At 40.3% G+C, this 14176-nt stretch overlaps 1 protein-coding gene and 1 long non-coding RNA gene across 3 annotated transcripts in view; one reads left to right on the top strand and one right to left on the bottom strand.

Moving 5' to 3' along the window:
- Positions 1 to 3021, bottom strand: part of LOC148147593 (uncharacterized) — an 83017-nt gene extending 79996 nt beyond the window's left edge. Inside the window, exon 1 of the long non-coding RNA XR_015759834.1 lies at positions 2252 to 3021. This is a non-coding gene — a long non-coding RNA (uncharacterized LOC148147593). The remainder of the gene's footprint in view (positions 1 to 2251) is intronic.
- Positions 3022 to 3103: 82 nt separating this feature from the next.
- The window catches only part of LOC122556833 (matrin-3-like), a 54681-nt gene continuing 43608 nt past the window's right edge, over positions 3104 to 14176 (top strand). Inside the window, exon 1 of one of the 2 annotated variants that reach the window (XM_087995510.1) lies at positions 3104 to 3121. The gene's annotated coding sequence lies outside the window, so the exon portion shown is untranslated. The remainder of the gene's footprint in view (positions 3122 to 14176) is intronic. The other variant, XM_043704063.2, reaches the window with a different exon arrangement.

The raw sequence follows: 14176 nt of genomic DNA, 5'->3' as shown, positions 1-14176 counted from the left end.
CCCCCCCCCCTTACTAGATTAAATCCTCCTGAGCAGCTCTAGCAAATCTCCTGCAAGTCCCCTTTCAATTCAGGTTCAATATGTCCTTCTTGTACAAGTCACATCTACCCCAGAAGTTATTCCAATGATCCAAAAATGTGAATCCTTCTCCCATACACCAGCTCGTCAGCCATGCATTCATCTGCTCTATCCTCATATTCCTACCCTCACTTGCTCGCAGCACCAGGAGTAATCCAGATATTACTACTCTCAAGGATCTCCTTCTTAAATTCCTGCCTAACTCTCTATATTCTCCCTTCAGAATCTCATCCTTTTGCTTTCCTATGTCATTGGCTTCAATGTGTACAATGACTCCTGCTGGTCCATCTTCCTCTTGAGAACATTCTGCACCCTCCCTGAGACATCCTTGATCCTGGCACCAGGGAGGCAACACACCATTCTGATTTTTCACTGCTGGCCACAGAAATGTCTATTTGTACCTCGGACTAGAGAATTCCCTAACACAATTGATCTCTTGGAACCCGACGTACCTCTCATCGCATTAGAGCCGTCTCGATGCCAGAAACCTGACTGTTCGTGCTACATTCCCCTGAGAATCCATCAGCCCCTACATTTTCCAAAACAGCATACTTGTTTGAAATGGAGATAGCCGCAGAAGACTCCTGCTCTACCTTTCTTATCTTTCCTGGAGTTAACCCATCTATATGACTGTAACTGCAACTTTGTTTCCCTTTCCATAACTGCCATCCATCACATCCCCTTGCTCTTGTAAATTCCTCATTGCTTCTAACCATCTCTCCAACTGATCCATTTGATATGATAGGATTCACAACTAATGACATTTATTGCAGATATAATCCTCAGTAACACGTAAACTCTCCCTAAACTCCCAAATCCGACAAGGAGAGCATATCATTCTACTAAAGGCCATTTTTGCTTCTTACAGTTTACAGACCCAGATAATAGCACTGTCTTATTCCTCTAAAAAACACTGCCCCAGGCTAACTTAATACTTATGGCTTATATTTTTAAGTCTAATCAAGAGACATATCTCAATAAAACATATAATCAAGAAAGAACTGACTCTACTCACTGCTGCAGACTTTATGTCCGCCACACTTAACAATATTCACTTATCTGTTTCTATGCTGTGACCTCTGCCAAACAGCTTCCTCCAAGATCAGTTGTGAATTTCACTGTTTGTTAATTTTCCCAGACGCACTCGGATGTTCAGTGATACATGAATTCAACAGCAAGGGCAGGAACTGTGCAGATTCACTCCTATGTTAGCTAGTGGGCATGACACTAGGTTATAGTACAACAGGTTTATTTTAAATCACAAATTTTCAGAGCGATGCTCCTTCAGTGTCATCAGGACTTCATCTGATGAAGAAGCAGCACTCAAAAAGGTTGTGATTTCAAATAAACGTGTTGAACTATAACCAGAAATATATCTCCCCTTATTCTACAAGGTTATTGACCTTTAGTAAGATTCCCTGCTATGGAAAACATGTTGTTAAACTTGAAAGGGCTCAGAAAAGATTTATAAAGATGTTGCCAGGTTTGGAGGGTTTGAGCTTTAGCGAGAGTTAGAATAGCCTGGGGCTATATTCCCAACAGAATAGGAGGCTGAGGGGTGACTGTATGGAGGCTTATAAAATCCTATACAGGGTGAATAGCCACGGTCTTTTCTCAGGTGTAAGGGAGTTCAAAACCTGAAGACATAGTTTTAAGGTGAGGGGGAACAAGTTTAAAAAGGACCTGAGGAACTACATTTTCTTGCAGAGGGTGGTGTGTATTTGAAATAAGCTGCCCGAGAGAATGGCGGAGGCTGGTATAATTGAAACATTAAAAGGCAACTGTATATGTATATGAATAGGGAAGGTTTAGAGGGATATGGAGCCAAATACTGGCAAATAGGACTAGATTAGTTTAGGATATCTGATCCGCATGGACCCGAAGGAAGTGGGTACTGCAGATACTGGAGATCAGAGTCAAGATTAGAGTGGTGCCGATGAATTCCTGGTGAAGTACTCTTGCCCAAAACGTTGATTTTTCCTGCTCCTCGGATGCTGCCTGACCTGCTGCGCTTCTCCAGCACCACACTAATCTTGACATGGACCCGAAGGGTCTGTTTCCATGCTGTACGGCTCTTTATGTAGATTAATTCCAGAAAGTAAATACATTTTTAAAGCATCAATAACATTGTGTTGATTATAAGTAATCATATTTTTAAAATATTTGTGAATACCTGAGCTGGAGAACTTTGCCTCGAGACCTGTAATTTTCGAACGTATTAAAGCGCCCTGGCAAAAGTATCAGTCCAAAAGGCGCATGCTTAGTTCGCCCGGTCACGGCAGCCGAGATGGAGGGAGGGGAGAACGCACGCGTGTTGCCGGCATCCGCGTGTATAAACTTAAAGGTTTGGGGGAAGATTTGTAGCTCGGTTGCTCATTGTTGTGGTTCTGTTCGCCGAGCTGGGAATTTGTGTTGCAGACATTTCGTCCCTGTCTCGGTGACATCCTCAGTGCTTGGGAGCCTCCTGTGAAGCGCTTCTGTGATCTTTCCTCCGGCATTTATAGTGGTGTGTCTCTGCCACTTCCGGTTGTCGGTTCCAGCTGTCCGCTGCAGTGGCCGGTATATTGGGTCCAGGTCGATGTGCTTATTGATTGAATCTGTGGATGAGTGCCATGCCTCTAGGAATTCCCTGGCTGTTCTCTGTTTGGTTTGTCCTATAATAGTAGTGTTGTCCCAGTCGAACTCATGTTGCTTGTCAACTGAGTGTGTGGCTACTAAAGATAGCTGTATAAACTTAAAAATCACACAAAACCTGCTGATAGTCCAACAGGTCTATTTGGAAGCACTAGCTTTTTGAGCGGCGCTAAAGCATTTCCAAGAGCTAGTGCTTGCAAATAAACCTGCTGGACTATCACCTGGCAATGTGTGATTTATTGTAAAGGTTGTCCACCCCAGTCTCCATGTCATACGCCGCGTGTGGGGGTGGGGTTGCCACGCGTGCGCAGAGTGGAGGCAGCCGGCCGCGCGCGCGCAGTATGGAGGCGGTCGGCGGTATGGGCTGCGCGTGCGCATACCGTTTTCTCGGGAGGACGGGTTGCTCGAGGTAAGAAAGCGGGAGGAGGAGAACGGCGAAACGAAATGGAGCAGAAAGCCGAGGGGCTGCCGGCTGTCTCCAGCGGGCGCGGGGTGGAGGGAGGAAAGGGCGGAGACGTTTCGGAGCCGGGCCCTCTGGCGTGGAGCGGGCAGCCGCCGTGTCCGGCTCCCTCTGGAGCCGCGGAGCTTTGTCATTTTGTCGCTGGCTGAGTCGGCGCCATTTTGTTTGTGTCGATGGAGAGAAAGGGGCTGGAAAATAAACACCGCAAAAGAAAGAAAACAAATCAAAACCCGCTCAATAAATGTTGCTGAAATATAACCCTAGGCCGTTAGTGAAATACAGGGGACTTGGAGAAGATCAGGGATATCAGTAACCCCCCCCCCCACCAACCGGGAAACAAGAGCCAGTGAAATGGATAGTGAAGAAATTAATGGTGGAGTGGAGAGACTGGGACTTGGGAAGGCCTCAGGAGTTACATGGTTAAAGCCTGAGTGAGAGCCAGCAGCGGTGGGGGTGGGGAAGCTTGATGGCACCGTGTGTTTAAGAAGAAGGGAAATCTGGGCAAGGGACGGAAATCAATGTGGCAGGAGAAAATATCTTGGAGAGAGAAAGAAGGCTGACCGTAATAGGAAAGAGTTCTTTCATCCCTGAGCACATTGGTTGAGGTCTTGGCCAATGTATTTTAACTCATTCCACTTGCCCTCTTTCCTAATCGACTCTGGGCCAGCAGAATAAAATATCTAGTTAATTAAGTTGGAAATCTTTTTTAAAACTCATGGTAGCATTCCACAAAATCTACATTTTTTCCCCCAAGCTATGTGTGATGGGTGTGCAGAACAGCTTGATTTTATTTTCAAATCTTATTTAAACCCTGGATTTAATGGGTGCCTTTTTATTGCTAGATACTCTTGTTGCAACTGATCTTTCCCATTTAGGGCAGCTGAGGGTTAACATGAATGCACACTAACTAGTCTACATCAGAGGCAGTACGCTTTCGTATATAAGCTTCTAAGCAGTATTGAACCTGGGTCTTCTGGCTAAAACAGATGGGAGCAAGCCATTCCCATCCCCTCAAATGACTTCAGAAAAATGTTGTTATCGCGTCTATTGTTCTATTAGCCTTTCTGATTATTTTTCAGACCTGATCTGACATTTTAATGGTCTACAAATGTGAAACACTTCATCTTTGGATATATGCAATTTTGTGTTGCCAAGTCATTAATAAATTTCATCAGTAGTTGAGATCCCAGCACCAAATCATTGTAGAACACCACAAGTCAGTTCCTTCCAATTTGAGTACTCACCTACTGTTTTAACTTCTGTCTAATCAATCTTTTCTCCAGGTCACTAATTTGGATTTGTGAAATGGGATAAAGAATGAGATGGGTAAATTGAGTTGAGAGGTGGATAGGAAATTGGATACGAAGTAGGAAAGAGGTGAAAGTCAACAAAATGCTAATTTTTTTTGAGACAAAAGGGACCTAAAGTATACCAAACGGAGAATGAGTTCAGAGTCTATTCAGGACAGTATCAGAGAACAATTTGTTCTGGAACCAAACAGGATGTTCTAGATCTGGGTAATGTGTAACAAGGCAGGATTAAATAATGGCCTCATAGTACAGGATCCTTTTAGGTACAAATGATCATAACAGAAAGATTCAAACTCAGTTTAAGGGTGACAAATTTGGGTCTGAAGCTATCATTCTAATAAAAACAATTAAAAGGATATAAAGATACATTTAGCTGAGTTGGTGTGAAAAAATGCGTAGAAAATGCATGGCAGACGTTTAAGGAAGTGTTTCTTTATTCTCAACAAAGATACCTAAATTGAGACAGGAAAATGATACAAGGTAACAATAAAGAAAGCTAAGGATGGTTTGAAACTAAGTGATCGTATCTGTAGTGCTGTAAAGGCTGGTGTTGGTCAGAAGATTGGGATTTTTTTGACTAAGCCCTGAAGAAGGGCTAATGCCCGAAACGTCGATTCTCCTGTTCCCTAGATGCTGCCTGACCTGCTGCGCGTCTCCAGCAACACATTTCCATCTCTGATCTCCAGCATCTGCAGACCTCATTTTCTCTTCATTTTTTTGACTAAGTAATAGGAATAAGACAGTTAGTGTTTCTACAGAAAATATAAAAAGCAAACAAGTGTTTTGTATCTGTCTTCACAGTGAAAGATACAAAAGGCATCCCAAGAAGAGGGCAAAAGTGGGATGGGAGGGAACTTGATCTCTGGAGAAAAAGTACTAGTAAAACAACTGGGACCAGTGGCTGATAAGTTTCTCTGCATCCTAAGTTTTTAAAGAACTAGTGGGTTGCATTAGTTGTAATTTTTCAAAATTTCATTGGTTCTGGCAAGATCCTACTGGATTAGTAAACCGCATGTAACACAACTATCCATGGAGGGAGATAGCAGGAAACTCTTAAGCCAGTAAGTGTAATGTTTGCTAATGGTTAAATGCAAGAATTGATTATTAAAGAAGTAGGATGTTTTGTGGAGGAGTGTTGGTTATTTGAAGATATAACAAGCAGCTGAATAAAGGGGAACCAGCAGATGTAATGTATTTGGATAGCCAGAAGGCACTTGATGATTCACGTAAAAGTTTATAATTTCAGATAAGACCTAATGGTGTCATGGTTGTGAGTATGTTCGCTGAGCGGGGAAACCGATTTGCATACGTTCCGTTCCCTGTCTAGGTGACATCTTCAGTGCTTTGGAGCCTCCTGTAAAGCGTTGCTGACCTGTCTCTTCTGGAATTTATTTGGTTCTGTTTCTGCTGCTCCTGGTTGCCAGTTCCGGTGGTTCATTGTAGTGGCCGGTATGTTGGGTCTAGGTCAATGTGTTTGATGGAGTCTGTGGCTGAGTACTATAGCTCTAGAAATTCTCTGGCTGTCCTGTGTTTAGCTTGTCCTGTGATCGTTGTGTTGTCCCAGTCGAGTTTGTGGTTCTTGACATCTGTGTGTATGGCTACTAGGGGCGATGAGTGGCATTTAGTGGCTAGTTGGTGTTCGTGGATGCGGATTACTAGTTGTCTGCCTGTTTGCCTATGTAGTGTTTTGTGCAGTTTTGCATGGAATCCTGTAAATTACATTAGCCTTCCACATGATGGGTATGTAGGGTGTTTTGTCCTGGATAATTGTTGCCTGAGCGTGGCTGTCGGTTTATGGGCTGTCATGAATCCCAGTGGTTGGAGAAGTCTGGCTGTCAGTTCAGAAACGTTTTTTCTGCAAGGTAGCATGGATAGTGAGTTATGTCATGGCATGTGCTCGTTACATTGTTTGTCTTAGACATCTGTGGATGAAATTGCAGGGATATCCCTTATTGGCGAATACTCTGTAGAAGTGTTCTTCTTCCCTTTGTGTGTTGAAGCCCTTTTAAACAGGGTCCTCATGCTGCTTCTCTTGTATGTATTTGAGTGGTTGCTGTTGTAATTCAGGACCTGGTTGTTGTATATGACTTACTTGTACACTTGTGGTGCATTCACTGTTCTTTGTATCATCACATTCAGAAATAGGACTTGGTTGTTGGTTTCCTCCTGTCTCTAATCTGATGCCTGTGAGTATGGTGTTGGTAATCCGGTGTGTATTCTCGATTTCTGTCCCTAGTAGCTATACACATAGATGACAAAGACCACAAATTCGACTGGGACCACACAACGATCATCGGACAGCTAGAGAATTTCTAGAAGGCTGGCGGTCAGCTATGGACTCCATCAACAAGCAGATTTACCTAGATCCAATATAACAGCCACTACAACAAACAAACGGAACCAACAACCAGAAGCAACAGAAACAGAAGCAAATAGATACCAGAGGAGACAGTACAGCAGCGCTTTACAGGAAGCTGCAAAGCACTGAAGATGTCACTTAGACAGGGGACAAAACATCAGCAAATTAACATCTCAGCTCATCAAACATACCCACAACCGTGACAACTGACACCCGAGCTGCTAACCTTTACACAAACCTTGAAGACCCAATGGTGATGGGACGTTGTTAGCATTGTTCGTGAACCAGTTAACTGACAGGAAACCAAGTTGGGAATGTATCATTTTCAAGTTGGCAAACAGTAACTAGTGGGGTTTTGCATGGAGGTGCAAAAGGTCTGAACTCTTTACAATCTACAAATAATTATGAATTAAATGATTGATCAGACTGTATAGTAGCCAGATTTACTGAAGATGTAAAGATATGTAGAAAAGCAAGTGAGTAGGGAACAAAGAAACTGAAAAGGAATATAGATGGTTTAAGTGAATGGACAAAACAAAATGACATGGAATTCTAGTGAAGGAAAGTGAGATTGTCACCTTTGTTAGGAAGACTATAAAAACAAAATTATTTGAATGGAGAAAGTGTTTAGTATACTGTCGTTCAAAGGTATCTTGGTGTCCATGTTCATGAAGGAGAATAAGTTGGAATGAGGTACAGTAGATAATTAGGTAGGTAAGTAAGTAGACAGGGGTGGGGAGTATATAGGGAGAGTTTGGTACGAATGTATGGGTGTCATCACCTGTAGTATTAATTTGATTTTCTTGTCTGAAGGATATATCTGCATTGGAAGCAGTTCAGAAAAGGTTTGCTGAACTTCTTGGGATAAAGGAGTTGATAGTGAGGAAAGATTGAACAGATTGAGTTGATACTCAAAGTTTTAAAGAATGAAAATGGTTTTATTTAAACATTTGATATCCATAGAGCCTTGACAGGATAGATGTTGGGAGGATGTTTACATCTAGAATTAGGTGTCACTGTTTAAAAATCAAGGGTTACCCATTTAAGAATCTGGGTGTGGAAAAGACTTGTTTTTTGATGCTATCAGATTACCTGTTGACAAACTGAATGTTCTGCTAAGAATAATGTGCTTGTTGGATAAGGTGCTGAAGCGTAGTTTGGGAATGCATCCAAGCAAGTTGGCACTGTCCAGAGATAGGAGAAATAAGCCAAGTTGAGGGGGAAAGATTCAGACTTTGTGACTTAGAAATTTGTTCAGTTCTACACATTCTGCCATTCTCATTCATGCTTAACTGTTTTGCTACATTGAACTGATGGGTTTAGACTTTTATTAACATACTCATGAATTTACTGTTTCATTATATATTTTGCTGCTCTTGAGTTAGAATGCAGAGTTTAATGTGTATTATAGACCTGTGGGGTGTCTCAGACTGAATTAACAAAAAGTAATTTTGATTTAAATTCTGATGACTGAGTAATCACATTGACCAATACAAACTTTACAGTAAAATTTCAATTTTAAAATAATGTTCATCAATGTTGATAATTTCATTTTGGTAATTTTGATAAAAGGCTTTGAAATATACAAGTGACTTCAGTATTCTTGCCCTGTATTTAGGTGTTTTCCATAACAGCATTAGTTATCCAAACTGGGTATTGTTCATGTATAATTGGGACTATTTCATATTAAGCTAATGAAGGCGATAGAGGTAAACCAATTTAAAACCAGGTATGTGAAAGGTGTGAAATCTCAAAGTCTAGAGTTTTGAAAGAGAGACATCTTATTTCGTAGAATCAACTGACATCAGAAGAGGCCACTAACTCCAGTGAGCCTTTGGCTGAAAATGTTAACCAGTTTGTCTCATTTCCCTGGTCTTTCTCTGTAGCCTTGTGAATATTTCTCTTTATTTGTTTAATCCTTTTTTTGAAGTTTGCTTTCCCCACCATTTAAGGTAGTGCATTCCTGTTCATAACTTGCTGAATAGAGCACTCTCATCTCCCCTCTGGTCTTTTTGCTAATTGCCTTAAATCAGTGCTGTCTGGCTTTTGCATCATTGAACAATTTTTTTCCCCATCAAATTTTGAACACCTTTGTCAAACCTCTCAAATTTTTCTAGTTTTTTTCATTTAAATGATCTCCCTCATTCATCCTACCAATATACTAAGTCACTTGTGGGCCTGAACTACCTTCCAGCAAAACAAATAGGCTTTTTAGTCACTCAAACTTTTTATGGCTATTCAGTAAGAGTAAGTGAGGACTGCAGATGCTGGGGATCAGAGTCGAGACTGTGGTGCTGGAAAAGCATAGCAGGTCAGTCGGCATCTGAGGTGCAGGAGAATCTGGCATAAGCTTTTCTTCAGGAATGTGTGGTGGGGAAAGGGGCTGAGATAAATAGGGGTGGGGGTAAGGTAACTGGGAAGGAAGATGGACAGGTGGGACAATTCGAGAGCGGTGGAGAGTTGGATCATGGGTGAGGTGGAGGGAGAGGAGATGAGGAACCTAGTGAAATCGGCCTGGATGCTGTGTGGATGGAAGGACCCGAGTGGAAAATGAGGCATTCTTCCTCCAGACACTGGGTGGCTTGGTTTTGAAGATGGAGGAGGTCCTGGACTTGCATGTCCTTGGTGGAGTGGGAATGAGAGTTGAAGTGGTCGGCCACGAGGCAGTGGGATTGGTGTGTGTGTCCCAGAGATGTTCCTTGAAACGTTCCACCAATTGGCGTCCTATCTCCCCAGTATAGAAGAGACTACATCAAGAGCAAGGGACAGGGTAGATGAGGTATTTGGATGTGCAGGGCAATCTCTTGCCGGATGTGTAAAGAATAATTTCGGGCCTTGGATGGAGTTGAAGGTGCAGGTTTTATGCTGCTTAAGGCATTAAAGGAAGGTGGAGGGTGGGTTGGTTTGGGGGGGGCGGGCAGGGGTAGAGGTGGGGGTGTGTGGACCTATCAAGGGAATCGCAGAGGAAGTGGTCTCTGTGGGATGCTAATGAGGTGGGAAGGGAAATGTATCTCTGGTGGTGGAGTCTGATTGTAGGTGGCGGAAGTGGCAGAGGATAATGCATTGTATCTGGCGATTATCCTTATCTACCTCTCAGGATCTTACAAATTTCTGCATTTTTAATTGTATTGAGAAAGATCTCTACCTGTATGAAGTGATATAAAAACAAAATTTTGGAGAAACTCACCAGGTCTGACAGCATCTATGGAGACAGAAAATCTGTTCATGTTTCTAGTCCAATATGACTTTATTGGGCTTTGTTTCTGTCCACACATGCTGCCAACCCTATTGAAATTTTCCAGTTCTGTTTCTGTTGAAATCACTAGAATCTGCAGCACTTGGCTTTTAATTTGTCTTGAGGTGGTGTTTGTTATCACCCCTGAACGGCCTCGCTGTAATTTTGAGGGTGATGGCTTATTGTTCAAGATTCCCCTACTAATGAAAATAGTTCTGCATTGAATCATTTAAATACCATAATTAGACTACATTTTGATCACCCTTATTCAAAGCAACACAAAATGAGTTTATGCAATCTTGTAATTCAAATGTTTTAATCCAGTATCATTCAAAATTTATATTGTTCCCCTTTATTGAGTTTCCACACGTGTGAATTGAGGAAAAAGGTCAGCTGAGGCAAAATGAAGAACTTATTTTTGTTTAGCATGACTTGATTTTTGTACACGACTCTCATTAGAAAAGAATGAATCCCGTACAATTTTTAACAGCTTAGTTTATTTGTTCCTTTGCATATTCGTATGTTAAACTTCAGGCCCCAGAGCCCCATTTAAAATTGCATCATTTTGATAATGTTGCTTCCTCTCATTCATTCTGTCAGCATTATGACATAAAATTGCACAGTTTTTCTGCAACCTGATAAAACGGTTAGCTCTAAAATGGGTATTCAAAACAGTACAATTTTGATTAAATAACCTTGTGGAAATTGGGTTTCTCTGCCTAAGTGTAACCTTTGTGCCTTCCACCATCAGTCATACTGCACAGCAGAAACAATCTGCTTTTCTTTGGCTGGAAAGGAAATTGGCAGGCATGTTGCTTTATATTTGTCACATAGACCTATTTATTCATAGTTGACTATATACCTGAGCATGTGATACCATGTCAAATATTCTTATTACATATGAAATTGAAGAGAAATTCTGTACTCCAGCTTCATAGAATCCATGCAGTGTGGAAACAAGCCGTTCAGCCCGAGTCCACACCGACCCTCTGAAGCATATTCCACTCAGATGCACCCCCTTGCCTATCCCTGTAACCCTACACTTCCAATGGCCAAACCACCTAACCTGTGCACTTTTGGACTGTGGAAGGCAACTAGAACATCCCATAGAAACCCACACAGACTCTGAGTGGGGGAGTTGGTGAGGATGTGTAAACTCCACACAGACAGTCGCCTAAGGCTGGAATTAAACCCAGGTATCTGGGTTTTACACACTGCATCCTTTTATAATTTAGGTTACTTTTTTATTTGCTTTGTGTTCAGAGACTTTTGATTTTCTAACTTGTTCACTTAAAAAGAAATATAGATATGTATTTGACATTACAATTTTAAAACATTGTAGGTGTCTGTTGACTGGAAAGTGGTATGGAACTGAGTTTGTGATTTCACCAAGCAGCTTTTCTGTTATGATAAATGCTGGTTTCTCAGTGGGTAAAAAGCAAGTTGGATTCTTTAAAAAAGAAAACAAAATAACTTGTAGGTTTAGAATGAGGTGACCAAAGGATCTCTGAATAAAGATACAGTTTAGATCCCAATTTGAAGTATTTCATCTGCTGTAATGGAATGTTCTGAAAAGATACAAGTTTAAGCTGCTGTCTTATTTGGTAGTTATCGTTTTCCCTAGACTTTTTTAGGCTTCCTATTTCAATTTTAAAACTAAAAAGAGAATAGCAAATGTTGATGAAGGAGAAAGGGGAAAAAGAATAAGGATTTTAAGCTTATAGCTACTGTAAGCTGGTTGACGGAAGTGCAAGAAATAATTGAGAAAGAAAAAATTAGCGTCACAAATTCCGGTTACTGCATATTTTCTGTTTCATTCAATGGTGCCATTCTCAACTCTGATGAAAAAGTGGCTGCAAAACATGTAGCAATATGAAAGTGTCTCATGATGGGACCTGCCAAAATGTTAATTTTCTTTCTATTTATCTATTTGAGTCCATATTATTTGTCTGGCTGAGATTGCTCATGGACTCTGGATGAAGAATCATTACTGCTTTTTTTTGGTGCTGCTGGAGGTTAAATCTCCATTGCTGTATCAGACAACAGTTTTAAATACTCCTATGCTGTCAGTCCCAACTTTATGCATGGTGCTGAACAAAGCAAGATTTTTAAATCGTCAATTAATCAACCACTTGGTAATTGAGAGCAGGCCATTTTGTGTTAAATGATCTGTATTTTTAATAAATCAAACCTATTTTAGCAATAATGGGAACTTGTTGGAGAACCTTCCTATCTTAGAGATGACAACCCTGCTAAAATGGACAATATGTTTAGGAAGTATGTATTCCTCTTGGTATTGAATACCAGTAGTTTCTCCTCGTTACCAATCCAAGCTCCCATAGTCAGAGACACTTGATAGATTCATCCTCAGTTGAATTTCTTTGTACATTGGCTTTCCAAAAGTATGTGATGGTAAGGCTCCAGAATGGCTTGAGCAATTGAGAAACGTTGCTGAAATTCCCCAAATGCAATTAATTGCACAATAGCATATTTTTATGTATTGACAAAGAATTGTTTTAAAATGCTACCTTTCCCTCCCAAAAATGTTTTTAATGACGAAAAAGGAAATAGCTCCTCTGAATTGAACCATTGTTGCCCGCAATAACTGAAATGTTTTCATTGATCACATTCCTCTTAATAAAATGGTATAGTCCTTATCAGGTAAACTGTTATGGAACCAATTCAAGTACCATTGGGGTGCACAAGTAATTTTCTTGCATTTTAAATAATAATTTATTTACCAACCTAATTAACTATTAATTTTGGTGCTTCTATACCAAAAGAATGTTTAATTTTGTAACGGAGGATTCACATATTTTCATCAAACAAAATACTTGTCATGGGAATTTCACAATTTGTAGCTTGCTTCTAATCCATCTGAATATGATTTTGGTTTGAAAAAGATGTCTGTCAACCTAATATTTTGTATTAAAAATACAGACTTTTTGAGCATCCAGTCGTGTAGAATTCCCTAAACATACTTGGTTCAATTTCCACCGTCATTTGTAATGGGTTATCATACTAATTTGACTTCAGTTATAACTTTCTAAAAATAAGTCTGATTCTCTGTTGATTTTGTGACTGCTTGATAAGTAATCCCAAGCTGATTTCAGTCACACATTGATCTTGGTTAGAAAATTATCAAATCTCCAATTTTTCTTCATTATCTAGCAAAGCAGTATCTTCTGTAGCAGGTAAGTCTTGCTGCAACGGTCACAAAAGCTCTTTAAATTGCATATGCTGGGCCAACCTTGCTGTGGATGCTTGAAAGACAGAATGGAATTGATGCCATTATTGTACCAAGTTGTAGAAAAAAACCATTAAACAGATTTGAAGTGTAGTGTTTGCTGTGCAGACAGTTTATTTTTATGCAACTTCAAACTCTGAATTTTTCTTTTTTTAAGAAAACATTTTTCATTCCGCAGAGTATGCCACTATATTGAAAGGTTTCCACTTCAATTCAGATATTTTCCACATTATATCAAGGTGCCTTGCTCTGAAGAATAATACCACTAAAGCTATGCTGTTACTTTGTTTTTAATGGTGTTTGGATTCATGTCTTTTGATGTTTTGGCAATAGTCCAAAAATATACAATGGTAATTTCTCATTGCTTTATCTACCATCTTTTGAGTGCTTGTGCACTTGGTGCTTAAAAGCATGAATCAGCAAGGTAGGATGTGTTGTTCACATTTGAAATTTTGGTTTGATTTTAAACCCATGCAGAGGTAAAGTTTTCATTTCAGACAACTTCTAGGATGAAAATGTTTGTAACTACCTTTCTATGTATAACTTTCAACTGGTGCAAGAAATTCATGGAAAAACACTTCCTTGTAAGCAATTGGTCATGAAGACAACATGTGCTGAACATCAGCAGTGTTGTAAATGTAATTATCCAACAAACAGTTCTGATTTGGGTTGGATGCACAGTAGTTACATTTCAGCATTGCAACTATTCCTTGTAAGCCAGTTGCTGTTTTAATGGTCCTTGTTGACTTTGTTCCTTTATTGCATATACCTTGAATTCTGTGCACACTTTTTATTTGTTACTAGTTAATTTAGATTGCAGACTACTTACTGAACAATATGTTCAAGAGACATG

Source organism: Chiloscyllium plagiosum, unplaced genomic scaffold (genome assembly GCF_037043375.1).
Source record: "Chiloscyllium plagiosum isolate Xiang-an unplaced genomic scaffold, Cpla_swu_hap1 HiC_scaffold_16, whole genome shotgun sequence".
NCBI classification, from domain to species: domain Eukaryota; kingdom Metazoa; phylum Chordata; class Chondrichthyes; order Orectolobiformes; family Hemiscylliidae; genus Chiloscyllium; species Chiloscyllium plagiosum.
This window is presented reverse-complemented; position numbering and strand designations above follow the sequence as displayed.